The 22,247-nt window shown below is 38.8% G+C and overlaps 1 protein-coding gene across 10 annotated transcripts in view; it reads left to right on the top strand.

Annotated features, from left to right (window-relative positions):
* The window catches only part of Asator (tau-tubulin kinase asator), a 500,954-nt gene that overhangs the window by 200,065 nt on the left and 278,642 nt on the right, over positions 1 to 22,247 (top strand). Inside the window, exon 1 of one of the 10 annotated variants that reach the window (XM_067135209.2) lies at positions 10,095 to 10,250. The exons of the other annotated variants lie outside the window; for them this stretch is intronic. The gene's annotated coding sequence lies outside the window, so the exon portion shown is untranslated. Of the gene's footprint in view, positions 1 to 10,094; positions 10,251 to 22,247 lie in introns of those variants that run through there. 10 annotated transcript variants of the gene reach the window in all.

The raw sequence follows: 22,247 nt of genomic DNA, 5'->3' as shown, positions 1-22,247 counted from the left end.
CTTTTATGTATGTGACCTGTATTGCGGAAAAGGACCTAAAGTCGGATTTTTTACTTTTGAGATTTCCATGTTTTCGAAATTGACATAAGATACTGAGCCTTTAAAAAAAGAGTTCATGCTTCTAGGTGCAATACTTCAGAAGATATTAATTATTTACTGTTGGTATTAAGAAAACTTTTTTTGAGAAAAACACAATTACAGCTTCACTAATTTTCTTACCAATTATACAAAGTGTTCATGACATTGAGGGGTGAAGACTCAAATTGCTGCGTAACTTAGTTAAGAAAACCCATAGGTAGCGCAAGAAGTCAAAACATTGAAATGCAATTTTTACATCACAGACACATTTGTTCAGCTCTGCTGTAAAATTTTCATTGCCGACTTTGGGTCCCTTTCCGCACAACAGATAACTTATATAGATTGGGAACAAATGTATATAAATTGCAGTGAAATTACTGGAATATGTTTAAATCATAATCATATTACTAAGAAATATTTTATAATGCTTTCTTCTTTCAAAGGGCTACCCCTCTAACAGACAATTTTTTGTGGAACTGTCGCTAGTCATTTAACATATTCACTGCGTATTAGCAGAGCGTGACATACCTGCCAACCTGAGCAAAATATTTGTGTGGTACTCTTTAAAAGTTGTAATTATCGAAGTTTTGTACGTTAGTAGGACGAGTTCTATCAAACTCGTGGACTTATTCTACTCACGCGCCTGGTGCGTGACCCGGACGTTGGTTGAAACAGAGAAGTAACACTGGTCACCGGACGGATCACGCGCCACGCGCGTTGGTAGATTACTGTGCATTATTTACCGCGGATAGCAAACAAATGCAGAAAGTATGTTACAGACATAAATATATTCATATTTACACTTCTCTATTACAGAATTTGACAAACAAAAATGAAATACTTTGGCTAATTGGGTGGGTCTTGTGATGTTAAAGGAACCACCTTGTCGGTCATCTGAAAAAAATAAATAAATAAATAAATTTAAAAAAAATGATAGCATAAGCGTCACGACGCAGTCAAAAATGATTACTGCACATTCTTTCAAGTAACTTATAAAAGTGATAGAGGAATAAATGACAGAGTTCTTTCGTGTTATACACATACATGATGCAAGAATAAATGACAATTACAAGTTCAGTTCTTTTACAACATATTGCAGTAGTGGATTTTTTATTTAGAAAGCGGAATCACTCTTAATTCTCTTGAAGAATTAATAAACAAAAAATGCAGTGTCTTACCTCGCATTGAAGTAGTCTTGCTGCTCAAAGATCCTATAAATGAATGATGACGTATGACGACAACTCTGGAGAGGAAATATGCAGGAAACGGAATGCGCATGCGCAAATATGGCAACGGATTAATCTGCTACTAGAATGAACTTGCACGGTGTTCTATTTCTTTCCTGAAATATTGTCATCGTACTGTTGATTAAATTGAGAAGATCCTATTAGGTTTCCAAAACATTTCATTTTCAATCCTTCATTGTTTGCCTTATTCTTTCGTTCAGGTGTAAGGACTCTTATTCTTGAGTTAAATGATCTGATGATCTTCCACCAAACTTGATCATTAGGGAGTCATCTATGAAAGCCGTGATCATACAGTCCAGGTACACAGAGGGTAAGAGTATCAGTCTGCATACTTCTGAAAAGCAGTTAAGAATATAAAGTACCGAGCTCGATAGCTGCAGTCGCTTAAGTGCGGCCAGTGTCCAGTAATCGGGAGATAGTGGGTTCGAGCTCCACTGTCGGCAGCCCTGAAGATGGTTTTCCGTGGTTTCCCATTTTCACACCAGGCAAATGCCGGGGCTGTACCTTAATTAAGGCCACGGCCGCTTCCTTCCACTTCCTAGGCTTTCCTACCTCATCGTCGCCATAAGACGTATCTGTGTCGGTGCAAAAAAAAAAAAAGTCAGGTTTGATTTAGATGTAATGTACTTAAGTGTCTGGCCCTATTTGAAAATACATAAACAGTTCAGCTTGATAATATGGTTATCACTCCCAACTTGAAATTTGTAGTCCTCCCATGAGCCCGGTATTGGAATATTCAAATCTAAGATGCGAATTGTGTAATAAATACAAATACATTCATCTCGATGTGTGCCACCAGTGGTACATGATTTTAAAATGGTACCTTTCAAAAATTGCTTTGTATTTATCATTGCATTCCTTAAAAAAAACACTGAATTTTTTTCAAAAACAACATTGTTTCTCATGTGAAACCCCTTGATCGCGTATTATAACAGTTTTAGACATTTTTTGGACTTTATTTTGTGTACCACCGGTAGTGCACGGCGGCATTTGGCAGCAATCTCATGTCGTCGTGCGCCACCGGTGTTACATGCAATTTCATGGCTGTTGAAGTAGATTTACAAGTTTTGTAATTTCCAAAACTGCTTGTATGTCTGCAACAACTCCCATAAGCAATCAGTAGAACGCTCTTTCAGTATATCTGTAAACCTCTCACGTTCAAAAATATTGAAACAGTTTGCAGTTCATTGTTTATGGTTTTCATTGTTTTAGTAGGCCTATAGCATAAAACAGTACGTTTTTCTGGCACTGTTTTAGAAAGAGTAAAACCACAGTCCTATTTTAGGAATTTGTCCTCTTCTCCAAAGAAAAATATACTGACCTAACAATAGTATGTATGAAAATGAGGTTATAAAGAAAACTATCAGAAGGGACCGATTTACTAGATTTTGATTTGCTACTGTTTTCTTTTCTTAAACATTTTATTTTTTGTCAAACCTTTGTAATTTTACTCTATGAAATTCAATTTGCATTGGAAATTAATAAATCAACCTTATTTTTATAACTTTATGCAATTCTGCAATTTTACAACAAGTTTAAGTAGATAAATTGCTATGTTTTGTAATTAAAGGAGGTTATTAAATGATGGTTATTTACAAGCTTTTTGTGCACCAATTTTTGTTATATCATGTACCACTGGTGGTACACAATGTATACAGTCCTAGTAAAGCTGAAGCATTACTCGTATTTCCTTGCACAAAATGCTGACTGCAATATAAAGCAACATTGTATCTTGAACCACATTGTGCACCCTGGTGCTGCACATCGGAATTTGGGAACTTGATGGTTGTTCACCATCAGGCTCAGCGTGTTAACGGGATAGTTACCATTTAAAAGAAAATACAAATATCTCGGAAAGCATTTATGAAAATCCCCCTTCCCGATCAGGAGTTCCCAACGGTTTTCTCAGAAGAGTTACGTGAACAGTATTATCAATCCTAGATAGCACTACTCCATATAATCAATCAAGAACTAGGCTGAGTGGCTCAGATGGTAGAAGCACTTTATTTCAGATCCCTAGTTCACAGGTTCGATTATAGTTCAGTTTGATGGTATTTAAAGAGTGGTGGTGATTATTGTTTTAAGAGGAAGCACAAGTAGGCAACTATCCTCTATATAGGATAACACTAATTTGAGAGAAAAAATGGAAGGGATCCGACACTTCGAAAAACGAAGTTATCGGCCAGAGATAGGCAAGGCCCATGAAGGGCATGAAAATGGAAGACTCCCTAGGGCTTGAATGCTCTAATACCATCGGTTTCAGTAAAGAACAAGAGTTGACCAAGGGAGGTCAGATAGGATAGATGAAAGTGAGGAGCCTAGCACAAGTAGAGACAATGGCAGGACTCAGCTAAGGACCCCGTGGTCACCAACCCACGATATTTATTCAAGATTTCCATAAAGAGGCAAACATTTCTTTCATATTGTAATTTGTTGTACTATATAAATGGTGATTTACAATTTGGAGAGAGAGCGAGTGTCCCCAAGAATTTCTTCCAGTTCCAACAAGCTAATTACAAAACTCCAAAAGAACTCTTTAAGCACCAAATAAAAGCACAATAGGATGTTGTATTTCTCCTGTGGATGTTTTTCTAATTTTGTGTTTTATTGTGTAGAGAATGCTTCTGAGAGCCTGGGGGTCTGTTAGGGAGCTATACAATTCTATTTACCAGACATCAACAATTTTTGTTACTAACAAAGGAACATCGGCAATGGTTAAGTCTCTGATCGTGATGAAACTTGGAAAAAACATTGAGGTACACGTAAAAAAGATGTCAGCATCAATTTTGGGTGCCGATATTCATTAGGGCATTAACTAAGGGGCCTAAAAGTTGCAAAATTTCAAGTTCCGCGCAAACAGAGATGAATACCTGCTGGCCAATGCTAAGCCTGCCTCGTGCCAAACCTCTTTACCTCCTCCCTTCCCCCATCCTTCTGGTTCCCCGCCGCACGTTTCCCTTCTCCCCGCGCCTGCCCATCTGCTTAGCTGCTGAATGGGACTGGTGCTACACTTTACATATTCTATCAGCCTTCCTCGTAGCTCTCCTTTGTAATTCCCACATTGTATTTGTCAGTTTACTTTTTCTGAAATGTTTATGAAAATGTTTGCGACGATTCCTTAAGCGTAATGTCGTTGAGTGTGTCAAAAATTATCCAGTGTTGAAAATCAGAGCCTAAAATTCCACACGCATTGCAAAATACCATGCTTCAATCTACATTATTACCGCTTATGTCACGCAGTGTGACATCACCTCATGAGCGTCAAAACCTATCTGTAAACAGTTGACCCGAAAGTTCAGCGGACCTTCTTTACCGTGACTTTGTGATTTGCTTGAAGATGAAAATAATTTTTGACATGCTCAACGACATTACTTTGGGAAGGCATTCTTTCTGATTATATTACACATGTTTGTGAAATTAATAACTGGTTCGATAGAAGGCAGTTTGTTTTAGGAAAGGCTATTCCACTGAAGCTCAACTTGTAGGATTCCAGCAAGGTATAGCAGATATCTTGGATTCAGGAGGTCAAATGGTCTGTATCGCGATTGACCTGTCTAAAGCATTTGATAGGGTGGGTCATGGGAGACTACTGGCAAAAATGACAAGAGAGAGACTGAATGGGTTGCTATATTTCTAGAAAATAGATCTCAGAGAATTAGAGTAGGCAAAGCTTTATATGACCCTGTAACAATTAAGAGGGGAATTCCTCAAGGCAGTATTATTGGACCCTTATGTTTTCTTATATATATGAATGATACGAGTAAAGGAGTGGAATCAGAGGTAAGGCTTTTTGCGGATGATGATATTCTGTATAGAGTAATAAATAAGTTAAAAGATTGTGAACAACTGCAACATGACCTCGATAATGTTGTGAGATGGACAGCAGTCAATGGTATGATGATAAACAGGGTTAAAAGTCAGGTTGTGAGTTTCACAAATAGGGAAAGTCCTCTCAGTTTTAATTACTGCGTTGTTGGGGAGAAAGTTCCTTTTCGGGATCATTGTAAGTATTTGGGTGTTAATATAAGGAAAGATCTTCATTGGGGTAATCACATAAATATGATTGTAAATAAAGGATACAGATCTCTGCACATGGTTATGAGGGTGTTTCGGGGTTGTAGTAAGGATGTAAAGGAGAGGGCATATAAGTGTCTGTTAAGACACCAACTAGAGTATGGTTCAAGTTTGTGGGACCCTCACCAGGATTACTTGATTCAAGAACTGGAAAAAATCCAAAGGAAAGCAGCTCGATTTGTTTTGGGTGATTTCCGACAAATAAGTAGCGTTAAAAAAAATGTTACAAAGTTTGGGCGGGGAAGAACTGGGAGAAAGAAGATGAGCTGCTCAACCAAGTGGTATGTTGCAAGTTATAAAGCTGTCAGCGGAGATATGGCGTGGAATGACATTAGTAGACAAATAAGTCTGAGTGGCGTCTTTGAAAGTAGGAAAGATCACTATATGAAGGTAAAGTTGGAATTCAAGAAGACAAATTGGGGCAAACATTCATTTATAGGAAGGGGAGTTAGGGATTGGAATAACTTACCAAGGGAGATGCTCAATAAATTTCCAATCTCATTGAAATAATTTAAGAAAAGGCTAGGAAAACAACAGGTAGGGAATCTGCCACCTGGGCGACTGCCCTAAATGCAGATCAGTATTGATTGATTGATTGATTGATTGATTGATTGATTGATTGATTGATTGATTGATTGAACTTTCTTAGCACTGTAAAGAAATGAATCATGACTATAGTCAGTAAATCAATAATTTTTTTTCTTTGTCAGTATCATCTAAGAAGCCTCACAAAATTTTTTGATAACAGGGCACATTGCAGTGGATTAATCAAGCTGGGTCAAATGTGCCAATTTATTGTTTATTTTCTGATCAGGCTTAAGAAACTCAGAGATCATGAGTTTTATTATACTACTGTTTAATTTATAGTATCTTTTTTGTAAGGACGATTTTATTATTGAATGTAACCCCCAGGTATTTATATTTTCTTTATGGAAGTGATTTGGATTCCATGTATGGTTCTATTAATAACAGGTTTCAGCTTCCTATATTATATCACTGTAGAATTTGATTTAGTAGCATTAATTAGAAGACCAACTTGATTTAAATAATGGTTGGTAGTGTCAATCATACAAGATGCTGAGAGTCTTCATTTTTAGCATTTAAAACCATATCGTCCACAAAACCTAATGCTGCTAGGCTACTCTGATGTTCTGTAAGTTGGTACATACTTAAAATTTGGTCCTGACAATGCCTCTGGTCTGAAACCACAGTAGTTTTCATCCAATTTACCCTCCACCACTGATTATACCCTCTTTTCTAAAATGCCTATGAACATGTTGCCTGGTGTACTGACCAGAGGGGTACGTAGACAGCTGTACAATCCTTGTTCCATTGTGTAAATAGTCCAGTTACAGCTTTCATCTGATCAGAAGGTATCATACGCAATTTCCATATTAATTGTATTACCCTGTGAAGCTATTTCTTCCCTGTCTTCCCACCTTATTTAACCATTTCAGGTTGAATTTCGTCTGTTCCTGTTACTTTACGACACCGGAATTTACCATTTATCAATTTATCTACCATCCTCTCAAATTACCATCGTTCTCCTCCCATGAACACCATTGTTCATGACTTCAGCAGAAAAATTTCCTTGTACATTGGTTTTTCAAACAAAATATTCCTCCATCTGTCCAGTGATTCCCTAAGATCTACAATGAGTTCACTTGATTCACCCAAAATGCTATGCATTGTCCCTTTGAACATTTTTTCTTTCTTAAAATTCAGAAAGCTTTCCCTCCAGCTTGATTAAGCCATTTCAGGTTATTTACAAAATCTTCCTGTGATTTCTTCTTGGTCTTGATAGTTATTTGTTGTGATCTTTCTTATCATCTACATACAATTCCCTACCTACATCAGTTATTTGGAGCCATTTCTGATATTGCCTGCAAGCTTAACACAGCTAGAAACATTATCTTCAGTTGGTATTTATAAATCAGTTACTGTAAATTTTCTTCATTCCACAAACATTCTGGTAATAAACTGAAATAGTTTTAGGTGTTTAATAATTATCCTACATAAAATAATTGTCATATATGGCAATTACCTTTGTTGCGTGAGATTTTATTGCCTTTATTATTCTCTTACTCACTGACAGGAACTGACACTGTGTTTCTCTCCTCACCGCTCATACCTGAGTAAAAGTTTCTTTCCTTTAAGTGCTAAACTCTTATTCACATATACAGTACTATATTTTCACTTTACAAAGGAAAAATTAAGTGTATCCTCCTAATTCAATACATCAAATAATTCTATCATTAGATGGAGTAATCAAATTCCAACATGTTTTGACTTGTTTGAACCATCTTCAGTGAAAAAAGTTGGTTTGGGAGGGGGGGGGGGGGCATGGTTTGAAGTAATTTACATAATACAAGCTTAAAATCTGCCAAAAAACATAATGAAGGAACAAATGAAAAAACAAAAGAGAGACATGACGGAAATAAAAACAGCACAGTATACAATATTTACATTATCATATGAAAAAATAAACAACTCGCTGTGATAAAACTCAGTGAAAACAGGGGTTAATAAAAAACATAATTGAACCTAAAGGGCCCCATACACGCGCAGACTTCTGGAATACTTACCTGCACAGACTTGCCTCCGGGAGGTAAGTCGGAAGTATGCAGTTGCCCACACACACTCAGACTAAATGACTATTTACCGAGGAAGTTGAATACGTCACGCTCAGCTGTTTTCTGTTTAAGATTATGGGCTTCGGATGGTTGAAAAATGTATACGGATCAAAATTAATTAGATAGTCGGTATGGAAGATGAGTTGTTATTTGGACACAATTTAGCGCTCTGCACGGAAAAGACGCGTAAAAAATAAATTTCAGTTTTCATATTTGTAGGTTACCACATTTACATTTTCTGCCGCAACTCTGAGATGGCGCTTTCGTCGCAAAGTCTCCGGCTGAATTCAAGCAGCGCTAGAATGTCAGAGACTTGCCTGCAGACTTTTTGTCGGCAGACTTATCGGCCATACACACAAAGACATGTCTGAAGAGACTGGTTTGTGCAGACTTACCTCCGACTAAGTCTGCACGTGTATGGGGCCCTTAAGAAGAAAAGAAATGAAAACAAATGATACAGATAGAAACGAACAATAAGTGCACATAGCGAGGTTGTGAACCTCTTAGTCTAAAAATTTTTGGTTTTATAACAATTCAAAACAGGATGAAATCACGGTGTCAAAAAAATTCAGGCCGAAAGTTTGCCTTTGTAGAAACATCATCACATCGAATGGCTAGGAGGGTAGCAGGAGCAAGAAAGTTTGAGAAACCAAGCTTGAGATAACATTCAGGTGAAATGCATGTGACAAATGTCCTTACCATGCCTTCACTATTACCATGTATATTACTCTATTCTTTCAGAGTCTGTTACATCTACAACAAATATGAATCATAAATATACTCCATTGTTCACAATTCACATGTGTTGTACGTACAGAGTTTAAAATCTTTCTATGCCTTTCAGGAAAAATTATATAAAATCCCTTATCTCATTCGTTATTTATCACTTCTGATGGAATGGAATGTTGAGAAGCAAGTTTAGTGTTGACACCACTGTCGGCAGCCCTAAAGATTTTTTTTATTTTTTTATTTTTTTATTTTTTTATAGTGTTTTCCCATTTTTACATCATGCAGATGCTGGGACTGTACCTAAATTAAGGCCATGACTGCTTCCTTCCACTCCTAGCCCTTTCCTATCCCATCGTGGCCATAGGACCTAACTGTGTCGGTGCAACGTAAAGCAACTTGTAAAGAAAAAAATCCTTTAGGGTACCCGTACAGTTAGTGTAAATCATTTTGATATAAAAAATATAATATTGCACGATAGGCTCAATAACCTGTGATTAATGACTTCCGGAAACAGTCTTCAAAACATGCAAAGTAACTTTCAAACTACTTAGGTTGCCTTCTTTCTGTACCACTTCAAGGCTCTGTTTCCCAGTCCAAACTCTGCCATTTTAAGTGAATTTCCTGTCACTTTGAGGTCTCAAGGTATTTTTCTTTTCATTTAGTTATTACTGCTAATGAATACCTATAACAGTTGATCGTGAATGATAATACCTTTGATATTTTAAATATATGACCATACACTTAAATTCCAATTTCCTAACCAAATCGGTATTTATGGGAATTTGTAAACTGCAACAGTTTTCTGTATGATATTTAAACAGTCATATTAGCCCAATATTTGGAGATAAGAAATTTTGTAAAAAGTTTACTTCCTTAGAAATTACTGATACTCGTTAACCACTTGAGATTACCAGCACGTTATAACAATTCACCACATTAATAAAATCATAGACATTTGGCCTGTTCACTTGTAGAAGATTTAAAACTACTTTCTTCATAACTATAATAATAATAATAATAATAATAATAATAATAATAATGTTATTGGTTTTGTCCCACTAACTACTTTTCAGGGATTTTGAAGGCTTTATTACTTTATTTTCACTAAGTTACTAAAGGATAATACTGTAAATGATTAGCAGTAGCATATGGTATATATGACTGTAATGTTTCTTGTTTTACCACTGAGCTTCTTGTACTATGTAAGCATATTATTTGTTCTTTGGCTTTCCTCCCAATCATGAGCTTTTATTTTTGGACTGAGTAGCTGCTTCAGTCTCCCCTTGAGCAGGTGTGGTAACTCAGAACTAAGTTAAGCTGTGTTGTTCTGTGCTGAAGGAATTTAATGTTTGAATTCTACCTATGAATGAGTGTGTTGTGGGTGGCCAAATAAAGACATGTCTGTCATGCATTCTGGAAACTGTAACATTTTGGCAGGGTACTGGAGATGCAGACACTATTCAAGACAACTGTCTTATGAAACATAAAAGTAAGAATGCATTATATTTTAATTTACTCCTTGTGTGTTGTTTGTCCTACTTTCTTCCTTTCTTTAAATGGACATTTTTGTTTGTAATGTGCATTTTAGTAATTTAGGTGGTTACTGAATTTTGGAAGACATAACCTTAGTAAAATATCCTTGGGTTCCACTGGTTGGTTGTTTAAATTCAATTTTGATGCATCAGCTCTTCTAATGACCATTGTGCGCAGTATGTTTGCACAACTATTGACATATTAGCATCTCTTTACTTTCTGTCTTGCATTTCCTTTCATACTTTGGAGAGCAATTTGTGCCAAACAAAGACCAGTTTTTTGATATTATAAATAGAACATACATACATACATTATCATTATAGACTGTTATGCCTTTCAGCGTTCAATCTGCAAGCCTCTGAGAATTTACTAAACGTCGCCACAATCCTCGATTTGCAACTAGTGTTGTGGCCTCATTTAGTTCTATACCTCTTATCTTTAAATCGTTAGAAACCGAGTCTAACCATCGTCGTCTTGGTCTCCCTCTACTTCTCTTACCCTCCATAACAGAGTCCATTATTCTCCTAGGTAACCTATCCTCCTCCATTCGCCTCACATGACCCCACCACCGAAGCCGGTTTATGCGTACAGCTTCATCCATCGAGTTCATTCCTAAATTAGCCTTTATCTCCTCATTCCGAGTACCCTCCTGCCATTGTTCCCACCTGTTTGTACCAGCAATCATTCTCGCTACTTTCATGTCTGTTACTTCTAACTTATGAATAAGATATCCTGAGTCCACCCAGCTTTCGCTCCCGTAAAGCAAAGTTGGTCTGAAAACAGACAGATGTAAAAAGATAGTTTCGTCTGGGAGCTGACTTCCTTCTTACAGAATACTGCTGATCGCAACTGTAAGCTCATCGCATTAGCTTTACTACACCTTGATTCAATCTCACTTACTATATTACCATCCTGGGAGAACACACAACCTAAATACTTGAAATTATCGACCTGTTCTAGCTTTGTATCACCAATCTGACATTCGATTCTGTTGAATTTCTTACCTACTGACATCAATTTAGTCTTAGAGAGGCTAATTTTCATACCATACTCATTGCACCTATTTTCAAGTTCCAAGATATTAGACTGCAGGCTTTCGGCACAGTCTGCCATTAAGACCAAGTCGTCGGCATAGGCCAATTTGCTTAATACATTTCCACCTAATTGAATCCCTCCCTGCCATTTTATACCTTTCAGCAGATGATCCATGTAAACTACTAACAGCAAAGGTGAAAGATTACAGCCTTGTCTAACTCCTGTAAGTACCCTGAACCAAGAACTCATTCTACCATCAATTCTCACTGAAGCCCAATTGTCAACATAAATGCCTTTGATGTATTTTAATAATCTACCTTTAATTCCATAGTCCCCCAGTATGGCGAACATCTTTTCCCTCGGTACCCTGTCATATGCTTTCTCTAGATCTACGAAACATAAACACAACTGCCTATTCCTCTCGTAGAATTTTTCAATTACCTGGTGCATACTGAAAATCTGATCCTGACAGCCTCTGTGGTCTGAAACCACACTGGTTTTCATCCAACTTCCTCTCAACGACTGATCGCACCCTCCCTTCCAGGATGCCAGTGAATACTTTGCCTGGTATACTAATCAATGAGATACCTCGATAGTTGTTGCAATCCTTCCTGTTCCCTTGCTTATAGATAGGTGCAATTAGTGCTTTTGTCCAATCTGAAGGTACCTTACCAACACTCCACGCTAATTTTACTACTCTATGAAGCCATTTCATCCCTGCCTTCCCACTATACTTCACCATTTCAGGTCTAATTTCATCTATTCCTGCTGCCTTACGACAATGGAGTTTATTTACTATCCTTTCCACTTCAAGCATAATTTCACCTACATCCTTTTCCTCCTTCCCATGAGCTTGGCTGTTTGCAACACCACCATAATGATTTCCTTTTACATTGAGATGATGTTCAAAATATTCCCTCCACCTCTCCAGTGATTCCCTGGGATCTATTATGAGTTCACCTGAATTACTCAAAACACTGTTCATTTCCTTTTTCCCTCCCTTCCTAAGATTCTTTATTTCTGTCCAGAAAGGTTTCCCTGCTGCTTGACCTAGCCTTTCCAGGTTATTACCAAAATCTTCCCATGACTTCTTTTTGGATTCAACAACTATTTGTTTCGCTCTGTTTCTTTCATCTACATACCAATCCCTGTCTTCCTTGGCCCTTGTTTGGAGCCATTTCTGATAAGCCTTCTTTTTACGTTTACAGGCTGCTCTCACTTCATCATTCCACCAAGATGTTCGCCTTTTCCCATCTTTACACACAGTTGTTCCTAGGCACTCCCTTGCTGTTTCTATTACAGCATCCCTGTATGCCACCCATTCACTTACTATATCCTGAACCTGCTTACTGTCTACTGTTCGAAACTTCTCACTAATCATATCCATGTACTTCTAATTTCCTCGTCCTGGAGACTTTCTACCCTTATTCGTTTGCAGACAGATTTCACTTTCTCTACCCTAGGCCTAGAAATAGTCTATTATGGATCTGGTACCCCTAGCCTCCCATGTGTAGCAGTGAATAGCCTTATGCTTGAAGAATGTATTCGTAACAGCTAAACCCATACTAGCACGGAAGTCCAGCAAACGCTTCCCATTCCCATTAGCTTCCATATCTTCCCCACATTTACCAATCACCCTTTTGTATCCTTCAGTTCTATTCCCAACTCTTGCATTGAAATCGCCTATTAGCACTATTCTATCCTTGCTGTTGACCCTGACCACAATGTCACTCAATGCTTCATAAAACTTGTCAACTTCATCCTCATCTGCACCCTCCTCATCTGCACCCTCACATTGTGAATACATGGAAACAATTCTTGTCCTAATTCCTCCCACTGACAAATCTACCCACATCATTCGCTCATTTACGTGCGTAACAGAAACTATGTTGCGTGCAATGGTATTCCTGATAAAGAGCCCTACCCCAGACTCTGCCCTTCCCTTTCTAACACCCGTCAAGTAATATTTATAATCTCCTATCTCTTCCTCATTATCTCCCCTTACCCAAATATCACTTACTCCTAGCACATCCAGATGCATCCTCTTTGCTGACTCAGCCAGTTCTACCTTCTTTCTTCCATAAGCCCCATTAATATTGATAGCTCCCCATCGAATTCCATTTCGTTCGCCAAGTTGTTTCCAAGGAGTCCCTCGCCTGTCAAATGGGAGTGGGACTCCATTACTCCCATAGGTCCGAGGCTTGTTTAGTGTTCTGAGCTCGGTAAATTCATGAAGCAGGATGCTGCCCTACTTGCACATAGTCCAAGTGAGGATCTCTCCTCAAACGGGTTATGGACCACCGGTGAATTGTATAGTCCTAGCCGCCTGAGCACAAGGAGGGCCACGACTCAGAATATGTCCGAGATGCCCACTCCCATTCCATAGCAACTGGTATCCTGACTCTCAGGACCACTTACTAGGCCACTCAGCCGTTGCCCATGGTTCACAAACTAGGACGTGACTACAGTAACCCACAAACATGAACCATTATAAAGAAATGAGTTGCTATTTTTTTTTTTTTGCTAGGGGCTTTACGTCGCGCCGACACAGATAGGTCTTATGGCGACGATGGGATAGGAAAGGCCTAGGAGTTGGAAGGAAGCGGCCGTGGCCTTAATTAAGGTACAGCCCCAGCATTTGCCTGGTGTGAAAATGGGAAACCACGGAAAACCATTTTCAGGGCTGCCGATAGTGGGATTCGAACCTACTATCTCCCGGATGCAAGCTCACAGCCGCGCGCCTCTACGCGCACGGCCAACTCGCCCGGTAGAAATGAGTTGAAAATGTTCAATACTTTAAGGATTCAAACTGAAACTGTGCTTATATCTTGTGGAATTTTATAACTAGTCTGTTGGAACAGCCAATAATTAAAATCATTACACTGTCCACTCAGGTGAAACATGCATATAAAGCACTAATGAATCATAGTTAATATTATATAACAACGCATTGGCATTGTTAGCACACTTTTCCTTCCGACCCCAACAGTTCAGGTTTGGGAAGCCCAGAGTCTTCCATTTTCACAACTCTCAAGACCCTTTCTTTTCCTCATACCTTCATTCTTCAAAGGTTCAGACCTATTCCTCTTTCTGTGATTTATAGTTAAGAGGAGATGGTAAACTTGTTCTACCACTTAAAATAATCATCACCACCTGTCAGCACAACTTCAGTTTATATCAAGATATCCAATATTTTCTGCTGATTCCTATTTAAAAACCACCTTATTGAAACAATAAAACAAATTTATGTACGACAGTATCTTCTTACAGTGTATACAAGAATAAACTTCCCTTGGAAGTGTTTTTTTTTTTTTTTTCCCTGGGCTGATTCTAATCTTTTAACCTAAGATATTAATTGCCAACCTCTTGGGGATTTTTCTGCAAAGTATTTGTGTCAACTACACATTTTGAAATTGTCAAATTTAGTGTTTTGGAATGCATAACAGTGAATTCAAGTATGAGCCACGCACAGCGTTCACACTCTGTGAATGTGTTCAGTAGTAACAGGAAATGTCCACTATTTTTATCACAGTAGATCTGTGATGCATTAGTCGTACAGTCTATAATTCTAATTCAAATGAATTCCATCTTCTCTTGCTCATTGTGTCAGCTTTAGAACCGTCCCACATACCTGGCACTTTTATTCCTCTTGCTTTTTCATTATTTAAAAATGTGAAAGTTGTTTGTCATGGTTTATAATATCAGAATGTTGATAATCCAAAGTATTAATGTTCAACCCTGTTCCTAGAATCCGTTTGTTAGGTTTTTGAACATACATCGAAACCAACGCAAACAATTTTAACTACATACTGTATTAACTTTAAAATATTTCACTAGGCCTACGTACTGTTGTACAAAAAACACTAGACAAATTTTAAAGTGTCTGATAATTTCTTGAGTTGTTACTGAGCTTTGTTTCTTTGCAGCCAAGTCTCTTTAACTTGTCATAGACAAGCAAGCTGTGTTACTGTACACACATGCATTTATCCATCCAATTTATAGCTGTCATTAGAGCATTGAAAGCTTCACCGTGACTAGGCTTAGGGCTTTCTTCATCCTTGTTTTTAGCTAGTAAGATACGGTATTAAAAAGAGTCGTGCCGGACTGAGTGGCTCAGACGGTTAAGGCGCTGGCCTTCTGACCCCAACTTGGCAGGATCGATCCTGGCTGGTATTTGAAGGTGCTCAGATATGTCAGCCTCGTGTCGGTGGATTTACTGGCGCGTAAAAGAACTCCTGCGGGACTAAATTCTGGCACCTCGGCATCTCCGAAAGCTGTAAAAGAGTAGTTAGTGGGACGTAAAACAAATGTATGTATGTATGTTTTGTCCTCAACCCGAAGGCTGGTTGGATCCTCAACAGTTCTGCCATCAGCTGTCATAGATGGCCTAGGCATCACTGAAGAGGCATACTAGGGAAATGAGGAGTGAGATAGTTTCCCGTTGCTTTCCTCGCCGAGCCAGAAGTTGCTCTTACATATCAGTCTGCCAAGCCCACTGAATTGCATGCACTGACCGACCCTATGAGCAATATTTTCACACCATTCATAGCAGGGACTGGCTGCAAAAGGAAAGGCATTACTAGCATCACTCATACCTCAGTCACTTTCATTTTGTCCAAGCCAAGGATAAAGCTGAGACAGATCAATGAAAGTAACAAAAATATATTGCTCTATATCAGAAGACATAGTGCACTGTAAACACTAGGTCCTGCCAGCAAAGGCACGTAAAACAAATATTATTATTATTATTATTATTATTATTATTATTATTATTATTATTATTATTATTATTATTATTATTATTATTATTATTATAAAGAGTCGTAACTTCAGGTAAATCATCAGCTTATGCACATTCCCCCCTCTTTGTATTTCCCTGCTTCTGTACCTACCACAATTTTTCCATCACAAGCATCAGCAATGATATAAACACAGTCCTTCAAGTTAAGCTTTTTTTTTTTTTAAAGCTCACATTTTCATCATTAGGCATTGCCAGCAACATTTTGTGCAAAAGGTTTTCTCTGTAACCTTTTTTCATCTTTTCAATAATGCCTTGATCCATGGGCTGTCGGCGGTGGCGGCTTAACTCATTTCTGAGCAATAAACTTCTTCCAATAAATTCATTCTGTCAGTTGATATACTTTCAATGGTTGTCCCCCTGTGGGTGGGGGCGGTAGAATAACATCCACGGTATCCCCTGCCTGTTGTAAGAGGCAACTAAAAGGGCCCCCAGGGGCTCTGTACTTTGGAGCGTGGATGGCGACCACGGGGCCCTTAGCTGAATCCTGACATTGCTTCCACTTGTGCCAGGCTCCTCACTTTCATCTATCCTATCCGACCTCCCTTGGTCAACTCTTGTTTTTTCCCGACCCCGACGGTATTACGTATGGAGGCCTAGGGAGTCTTTCATTTCCACGCCCTTCATGGCCCTTGTCTTTCTTTGGTCGGTACCTTCATTTTTTGAAGTATCTGATCCCTTCCATGTTTTCTCTCTGATTAGTGTTATATAGAGGATGGTTGCCTAGTTGTACTTCCTCTTAAAACAGTAATCACCACCTTTTGATGGTTGAACAGACCAATTCTAGCATGGAACAAGCGTTCACACAGATTGCACAGAATTGTTGGAGGAGGGTATGGTTGTGCTGCACGAAGTTTTCGTGCTTCTCTCTTGGCCTCTTTACATCTGCATTTTTCCCCTTCAAACATATTGTCAGCAGCAAGGATGGTCTCGTGCCAAACTGAAGGTCTTTAGCTAGCGTCTCCCAGGTTTGTGGATTGAGACTTGTCATTTTCATAGTGTGCTTAAGCTGGTCCTTGTAGCACCTTATGGGGGTTCCACAAGGTCTGGTGCCAGAACCAAGTTTCACCATACAGGATTTGGCATGGAAATCTGGTATCACTCATCCTACGGACATGGCCAATTCATCTAAGCTGATTTATGTCTTGCCTTTACTTTGATTTTGACTGATGATCTCTGGTTAGACCGAAACTAGTTTCAACAAATATATGTAACTTTTTTAAGGTTCCAACAAACAGTATTGAATAGGTGGAAACCTTTAGCTTTTGTTTACACTATGACTATATTGCTCTTCAATGTGGATTAATATGAAATTTATTACCTATGATTTTTTCAAGTCACGTCGGTAAAGGGTCCAAGTTTCATAACCATACAGCAATATTGTGATCACAACAGCATGGTACACCATGAGTTTTATTTTCATGGTCAGGTCTTTACTCATGAACACCTGGTGTGTTAATCATCCAAATGCTGCATGAATAATACCAATTCTCTTTTACACATCTTTCTCACAGTTACAGCACACATATAGGATACTACCCAAGTACGAAAAGTGGTCTACCTGCTCCAGTGGAATATCGGAGATGGAGATGTTGAAATGTGGAAGGTTTGTGCCTGGTGAAGGTTGTGCCAGAACCTTAGTCTTTTGAACATCAATGGTGAAACCTAAACAATCACATTCACTTATGTAGTGGTTAACTGACTATTGCAGTTCCTCTGGTGTGAGTGTAGGTGATGCAGCCTCATCTGCTTACAGCATTCTGGTTACCTTTGTAACCTGGGTGAGCCTCAGGGAGCGAAGTCTGGCTAGGTTGAAAAGCCCTCCATCGAAATGATACCTTCCTCACCTGGGACGTTCGTAGAAGATTTCATGTAGCATGGCAATCAAATATAATGCATATAGTGTTGGAGCAAGCATACACCCCTCTTTATCTGAAATGCTATTCTGATAGCAAACCTGTCGTGGAGGGCCTGAAGCAAATCGACAAGATGCTGTGGACAGCTGAAGAGTTTCAGTACCACCCACATAGTAGGTCTTGGAACAGAGTCAAATGCCTTTTTCAAGTCGTAGAAGACTAAGAAGAGAGGATTCTGTTGCGCTCTGCATTTTTCACTCGTGAACAGCAAAGTCTGTCCATAAACAGACTAGTGTAAAAATAGCTTCATGGAAGCTGTCTTCTTTCTTACAGAAAGGGTAGGTGATGGCACCACGTATGTCTTTCCTCTCTCTCATATTGTTTTTACTAAGGCCTGCACAGTGTGTCCTCTCTCACTATGCTCAAACATGCCATCTGGCCACAAGTAAGAAGACAGAGGTTTGAATGTCCTGGAACACACTACGCAAGCCTAAACAATGACGATGCAAGAGAGAAGAAAATCGTTGGTGGCAGTAACAAATATACAAGAAAGAGGAAATTTGTTGGGGCCCCGCCACCACCTAGCCTTGAAATACTTCAAAATACTGGTGCATACCAGCCTGTGCCATTTCATCATGACAAGGGTTATTACAATGTACCTCAAATGTTGACACTTTTAAAATGTCTGCATGGCCAAATATCCCAAAACATTAGTTTGTCGATTGACATCGGCTGTGAAAGCCTGCACCAGTATAAAATAAATGCTCTTCGGAATGTCGTATATTAAACCTGAATGCAGTAAAAGTTGCTGTTGGATTCAACTGTTATCTGTACCTAGAAAACTTCCCTTTTTTTCTTTCTTTCTGCTTTTGCAACAGTGTTTGAACTTCACGTAATGTATTAAGATAGTTACAGACTTGAGTAATCTCAGACAAAGCAAGCTTAAACCGATATGACATATCCAAGCTCATGATATCCAGCTCAAAGGCTACAATTGAGAAACATTATAGAAGACATGTGAAATTTATCTTGAAAATAAATAAATAAATAAATAAATAAATAAATAAATAAATAAATAAATAAATAAATAAATAAATAAATAAATAAATCAATCAATCAATCAATCAATCAATCAATCAATCAATCAATCCCATGCTGTCTGAATTCTCTTCTTAATTCCAGCTAGGAGAAACTAAACAGGCTATTGATTAGACTATCTAAAAACCTGAAAGTGCAGCTGGTGTGGTGGTACATATCCACAGTTCATATTACATCTTGGACATGCTGCTATCAAATAGTTCACTCATTTCTTTTCTAACACCCCCTGTGAGTAGGAACAGTAGAATAACATCCAAAGTATCTCTGCCCGTTACAAAGAGGTGACTAAATGGATTCCAGAGGCTCTTAACTTCAGAAAATGGGTTGACAACCGTGGGGTCCTTAGTTGAGCCTTAACATTGTTTCTGCTTGTATCAGGCTCCTCACTTTCATCTTTCCATATGCATTTGTTCATCTACCGAGATAGCCCCAATTTCACTTGTGATATGTTGAGTTCATCTAGAGTGTGAGGGTTTGTTGCATAAACCTTATTTTTCAATTTTTCCCTTAAATGAAAATCGCAAACCGTAAGATCTGGGGCACAATGGTTTACTAATTACCTTGTTGTCAAAAATTTCCTCAATTAAACTTAATGACATGTTAGCCGTATATGCAGTTGCAGAGTCATGCTGGAAATATCCTGATTAGCATTCATTGTCTGTCAATTGTAAAAAAATGGTATGAGAATCATTCCTATATCTGCCCAGTGATTGTGGTTTCAAAAACTATAGGCCCTATTATCCTGTCTGCAGTTACTGGCACCAACATTCCCATTTTCACACTTTATATGAAGTCAACAAAATGCTGTTGAGGCATTTTGAATTATAACACTGGACATGCTCAGAAATATGTCAAGAAGAATATGGAGGCTTATAGAACTGTGTTTACATTCAGATATATTGGACGCTTAATACGAAAGTGTTTGTTTGTCCAACCCTTGTCCCGTTTCTCTGCGGGGTCGGGTAGAGGTGAGATGAATCTGTTGTGGCAGGTTTTTATGAACGGATGCCCTTGCTGTTGTCAACCTCATCAGAGGAGTTAATGAGATGATATGAACGACGTTATATATGATAGTAGGGAGAGGCTGAAACCTGGTGCCGGCACATAGCCTACTCCTGTCGAATAGCACCAAGGGGTCTACTTAAGGCTTAACGTCTCCATCCGACGGACGAATCACCATCAACAGCTTCATATGCTCTTGCTCCATACGAACACTATGGAGGGGTTTGGAATTTAATCCAGGCTTTTGGCACACAATCTAGTGATTACAAATTGTATACCACCACCTCCCCAACCCTGGTGGCCAACATTCTGATGGTGACATTTTTTCGACCAACGGGACTCGAACTGGCCAACCATGGTGTCAGACCGTTTAGGCTTCAGCGTCTTAACCTAAATAACATTTGATACTAAACACTTACCCCTGTAAGTGCTTGAAGGCCAGCCCGAGAAATCACAAGTTAATCGGCAACCTGTCTGCTTAAGGGCCTGGTTTTGATCAACCAAAAAATTATGGGTATAGCTGAACAGGTACCTTACTAGTCAAGGAGTGTGTAAGTTCCGAAAACACACATAGGTACGTGGGTTTCCAAATCCATATGTACCAGATGTATGCATAAGTTTTTGCTATTTTTTTGTGGTAAAGGGAACATGTAATTTTCAAGGGAAATTCATTTTTTTGTATATTTAAAATATTGGCCATTGGCTTCTACCCACCCATCTTTCAGGTAAGTTATGAATTCCATGACAGAAAAACTGCTTGTCTTTTGGGGCGAACCATTCGTCGAGCCATTTTCCAACTTCCTCAAAATTGCTGAAGTGCTGCTCTGCGAGTGCGTGCCCCATTGATGTGAAGCAGTGATAGATGGTGCCAGGTCAGGGGAGTGCGGCGGGTGCGGGAGGATGTCCCATCCAAGCAATTTCAAGGTGTCTTTCACTGGTTTTGCTGTGTGAGACGGTACATTGCCGTGTAACAAAATCGCTTTGCCATGTCTTTTGGCCCATTCTGGTCATCTTTCAATCAAAGCGTGATTTAAATTAATAATTTGTTAGCGATAGCGTAGTGCAATAACAGTTTTGCCGGGCTTCAAGAGTTCATACTACACAATACCGCTACCAGAGCACGCACTGCCTTTCACAATGAAATCACCCCGTTTAAATTGTCAAAACCATGTCTCGCATGTTCTAATTGATGAAGCTGTGTTTCTATCAGCAAGCGATGACTTTCCACAGCCTTTTTTCTTTTGATTAAATAAGAAAAGCAATGCTTGCCACAAATGTTCTTTTTCAGGCACAAACGTCGACATGATCACTGAACGATACAACACAGACACTAGTGTTCGGTGGAATCAACTTGTGTGTGTTGGTAGGTTAATGTCAGATGAACAAACTGACGTATGGGTCAAATTCATACTTTGAGTACTGTTCACTGGTGCCATTTCTTAGTGAAACTGGAAAAGACTTATGCATACACCTGGTAATGTAATGAGTACCTTGTTATTTTTGCTTTGGATAACCACTACGATGGGTACATGGATACCCACATATTCAATTACCTAAGTCCTATCATCAGCCTGACTAAGATTACTGAACAAGTACTTGAACATTTTCGTTGCTGGTCCTTCAGACCCTTGTATCATCAAGGAGCTAAAATCATAGTTATAAGAATTCATGAAGTTCGAGTTCTATAATTACTAAACATTGACTTCCAAAATAATTCCTTAACACCAGACTGTTTTAAATGCAGTGCCTCTGATAAGTGTTGGCTACATAGGCTCACAGCATGCTCTGACACTTCATCCACAGTGAATGTGTTAAAACTCCCTTGGATTAGATAGCCAGAAAACTGTTGTGTTTATTTGCCAATTACAGAACAAGTTACAAGCCAGCGGTATCATCCAAGGACATATTCTATAATACTGCAAAAATCTCAAGTACCAATACTTAGGAGTCACCCTCAACAGGTCACTGACCTACAATCTTTTTTCTAATATCTAGGTTACGATCAGAGCAACTTCTTCAGAAGTTGGCTGGCATCTATTGGAGAGCCATTGCCCAGGTCCACAGCCTTAGCTCTTTCTTACTCTATTGCTGAACACTTCTGCTCAACATAGCTTATACACCCAGCTGAATCAGGCAGTATGCTTCATCACAGGATGCATCCAGC

The sequence above is a fragment of the Anabrus simplex genome, chromosome 1 (assembly GCF_040414725.1).
Source record: "Anabrus simplex isolate iqAnaSimp1 chromosome 1, ASM4041472v1, whole genome shotgun sequence".
NCBI classification, from domain to species: Eukaryota; Metazoa; Arthropoda; class Insecta; order Orthoptera; family Tettigoniidae; genus Anabrus; species Anabrus simplex.
The sequence above is the reverse complement of the archived record's forward strand: the minus strand, read 5'-3'. Positions and strand labels throughout refer to the sequence as shown.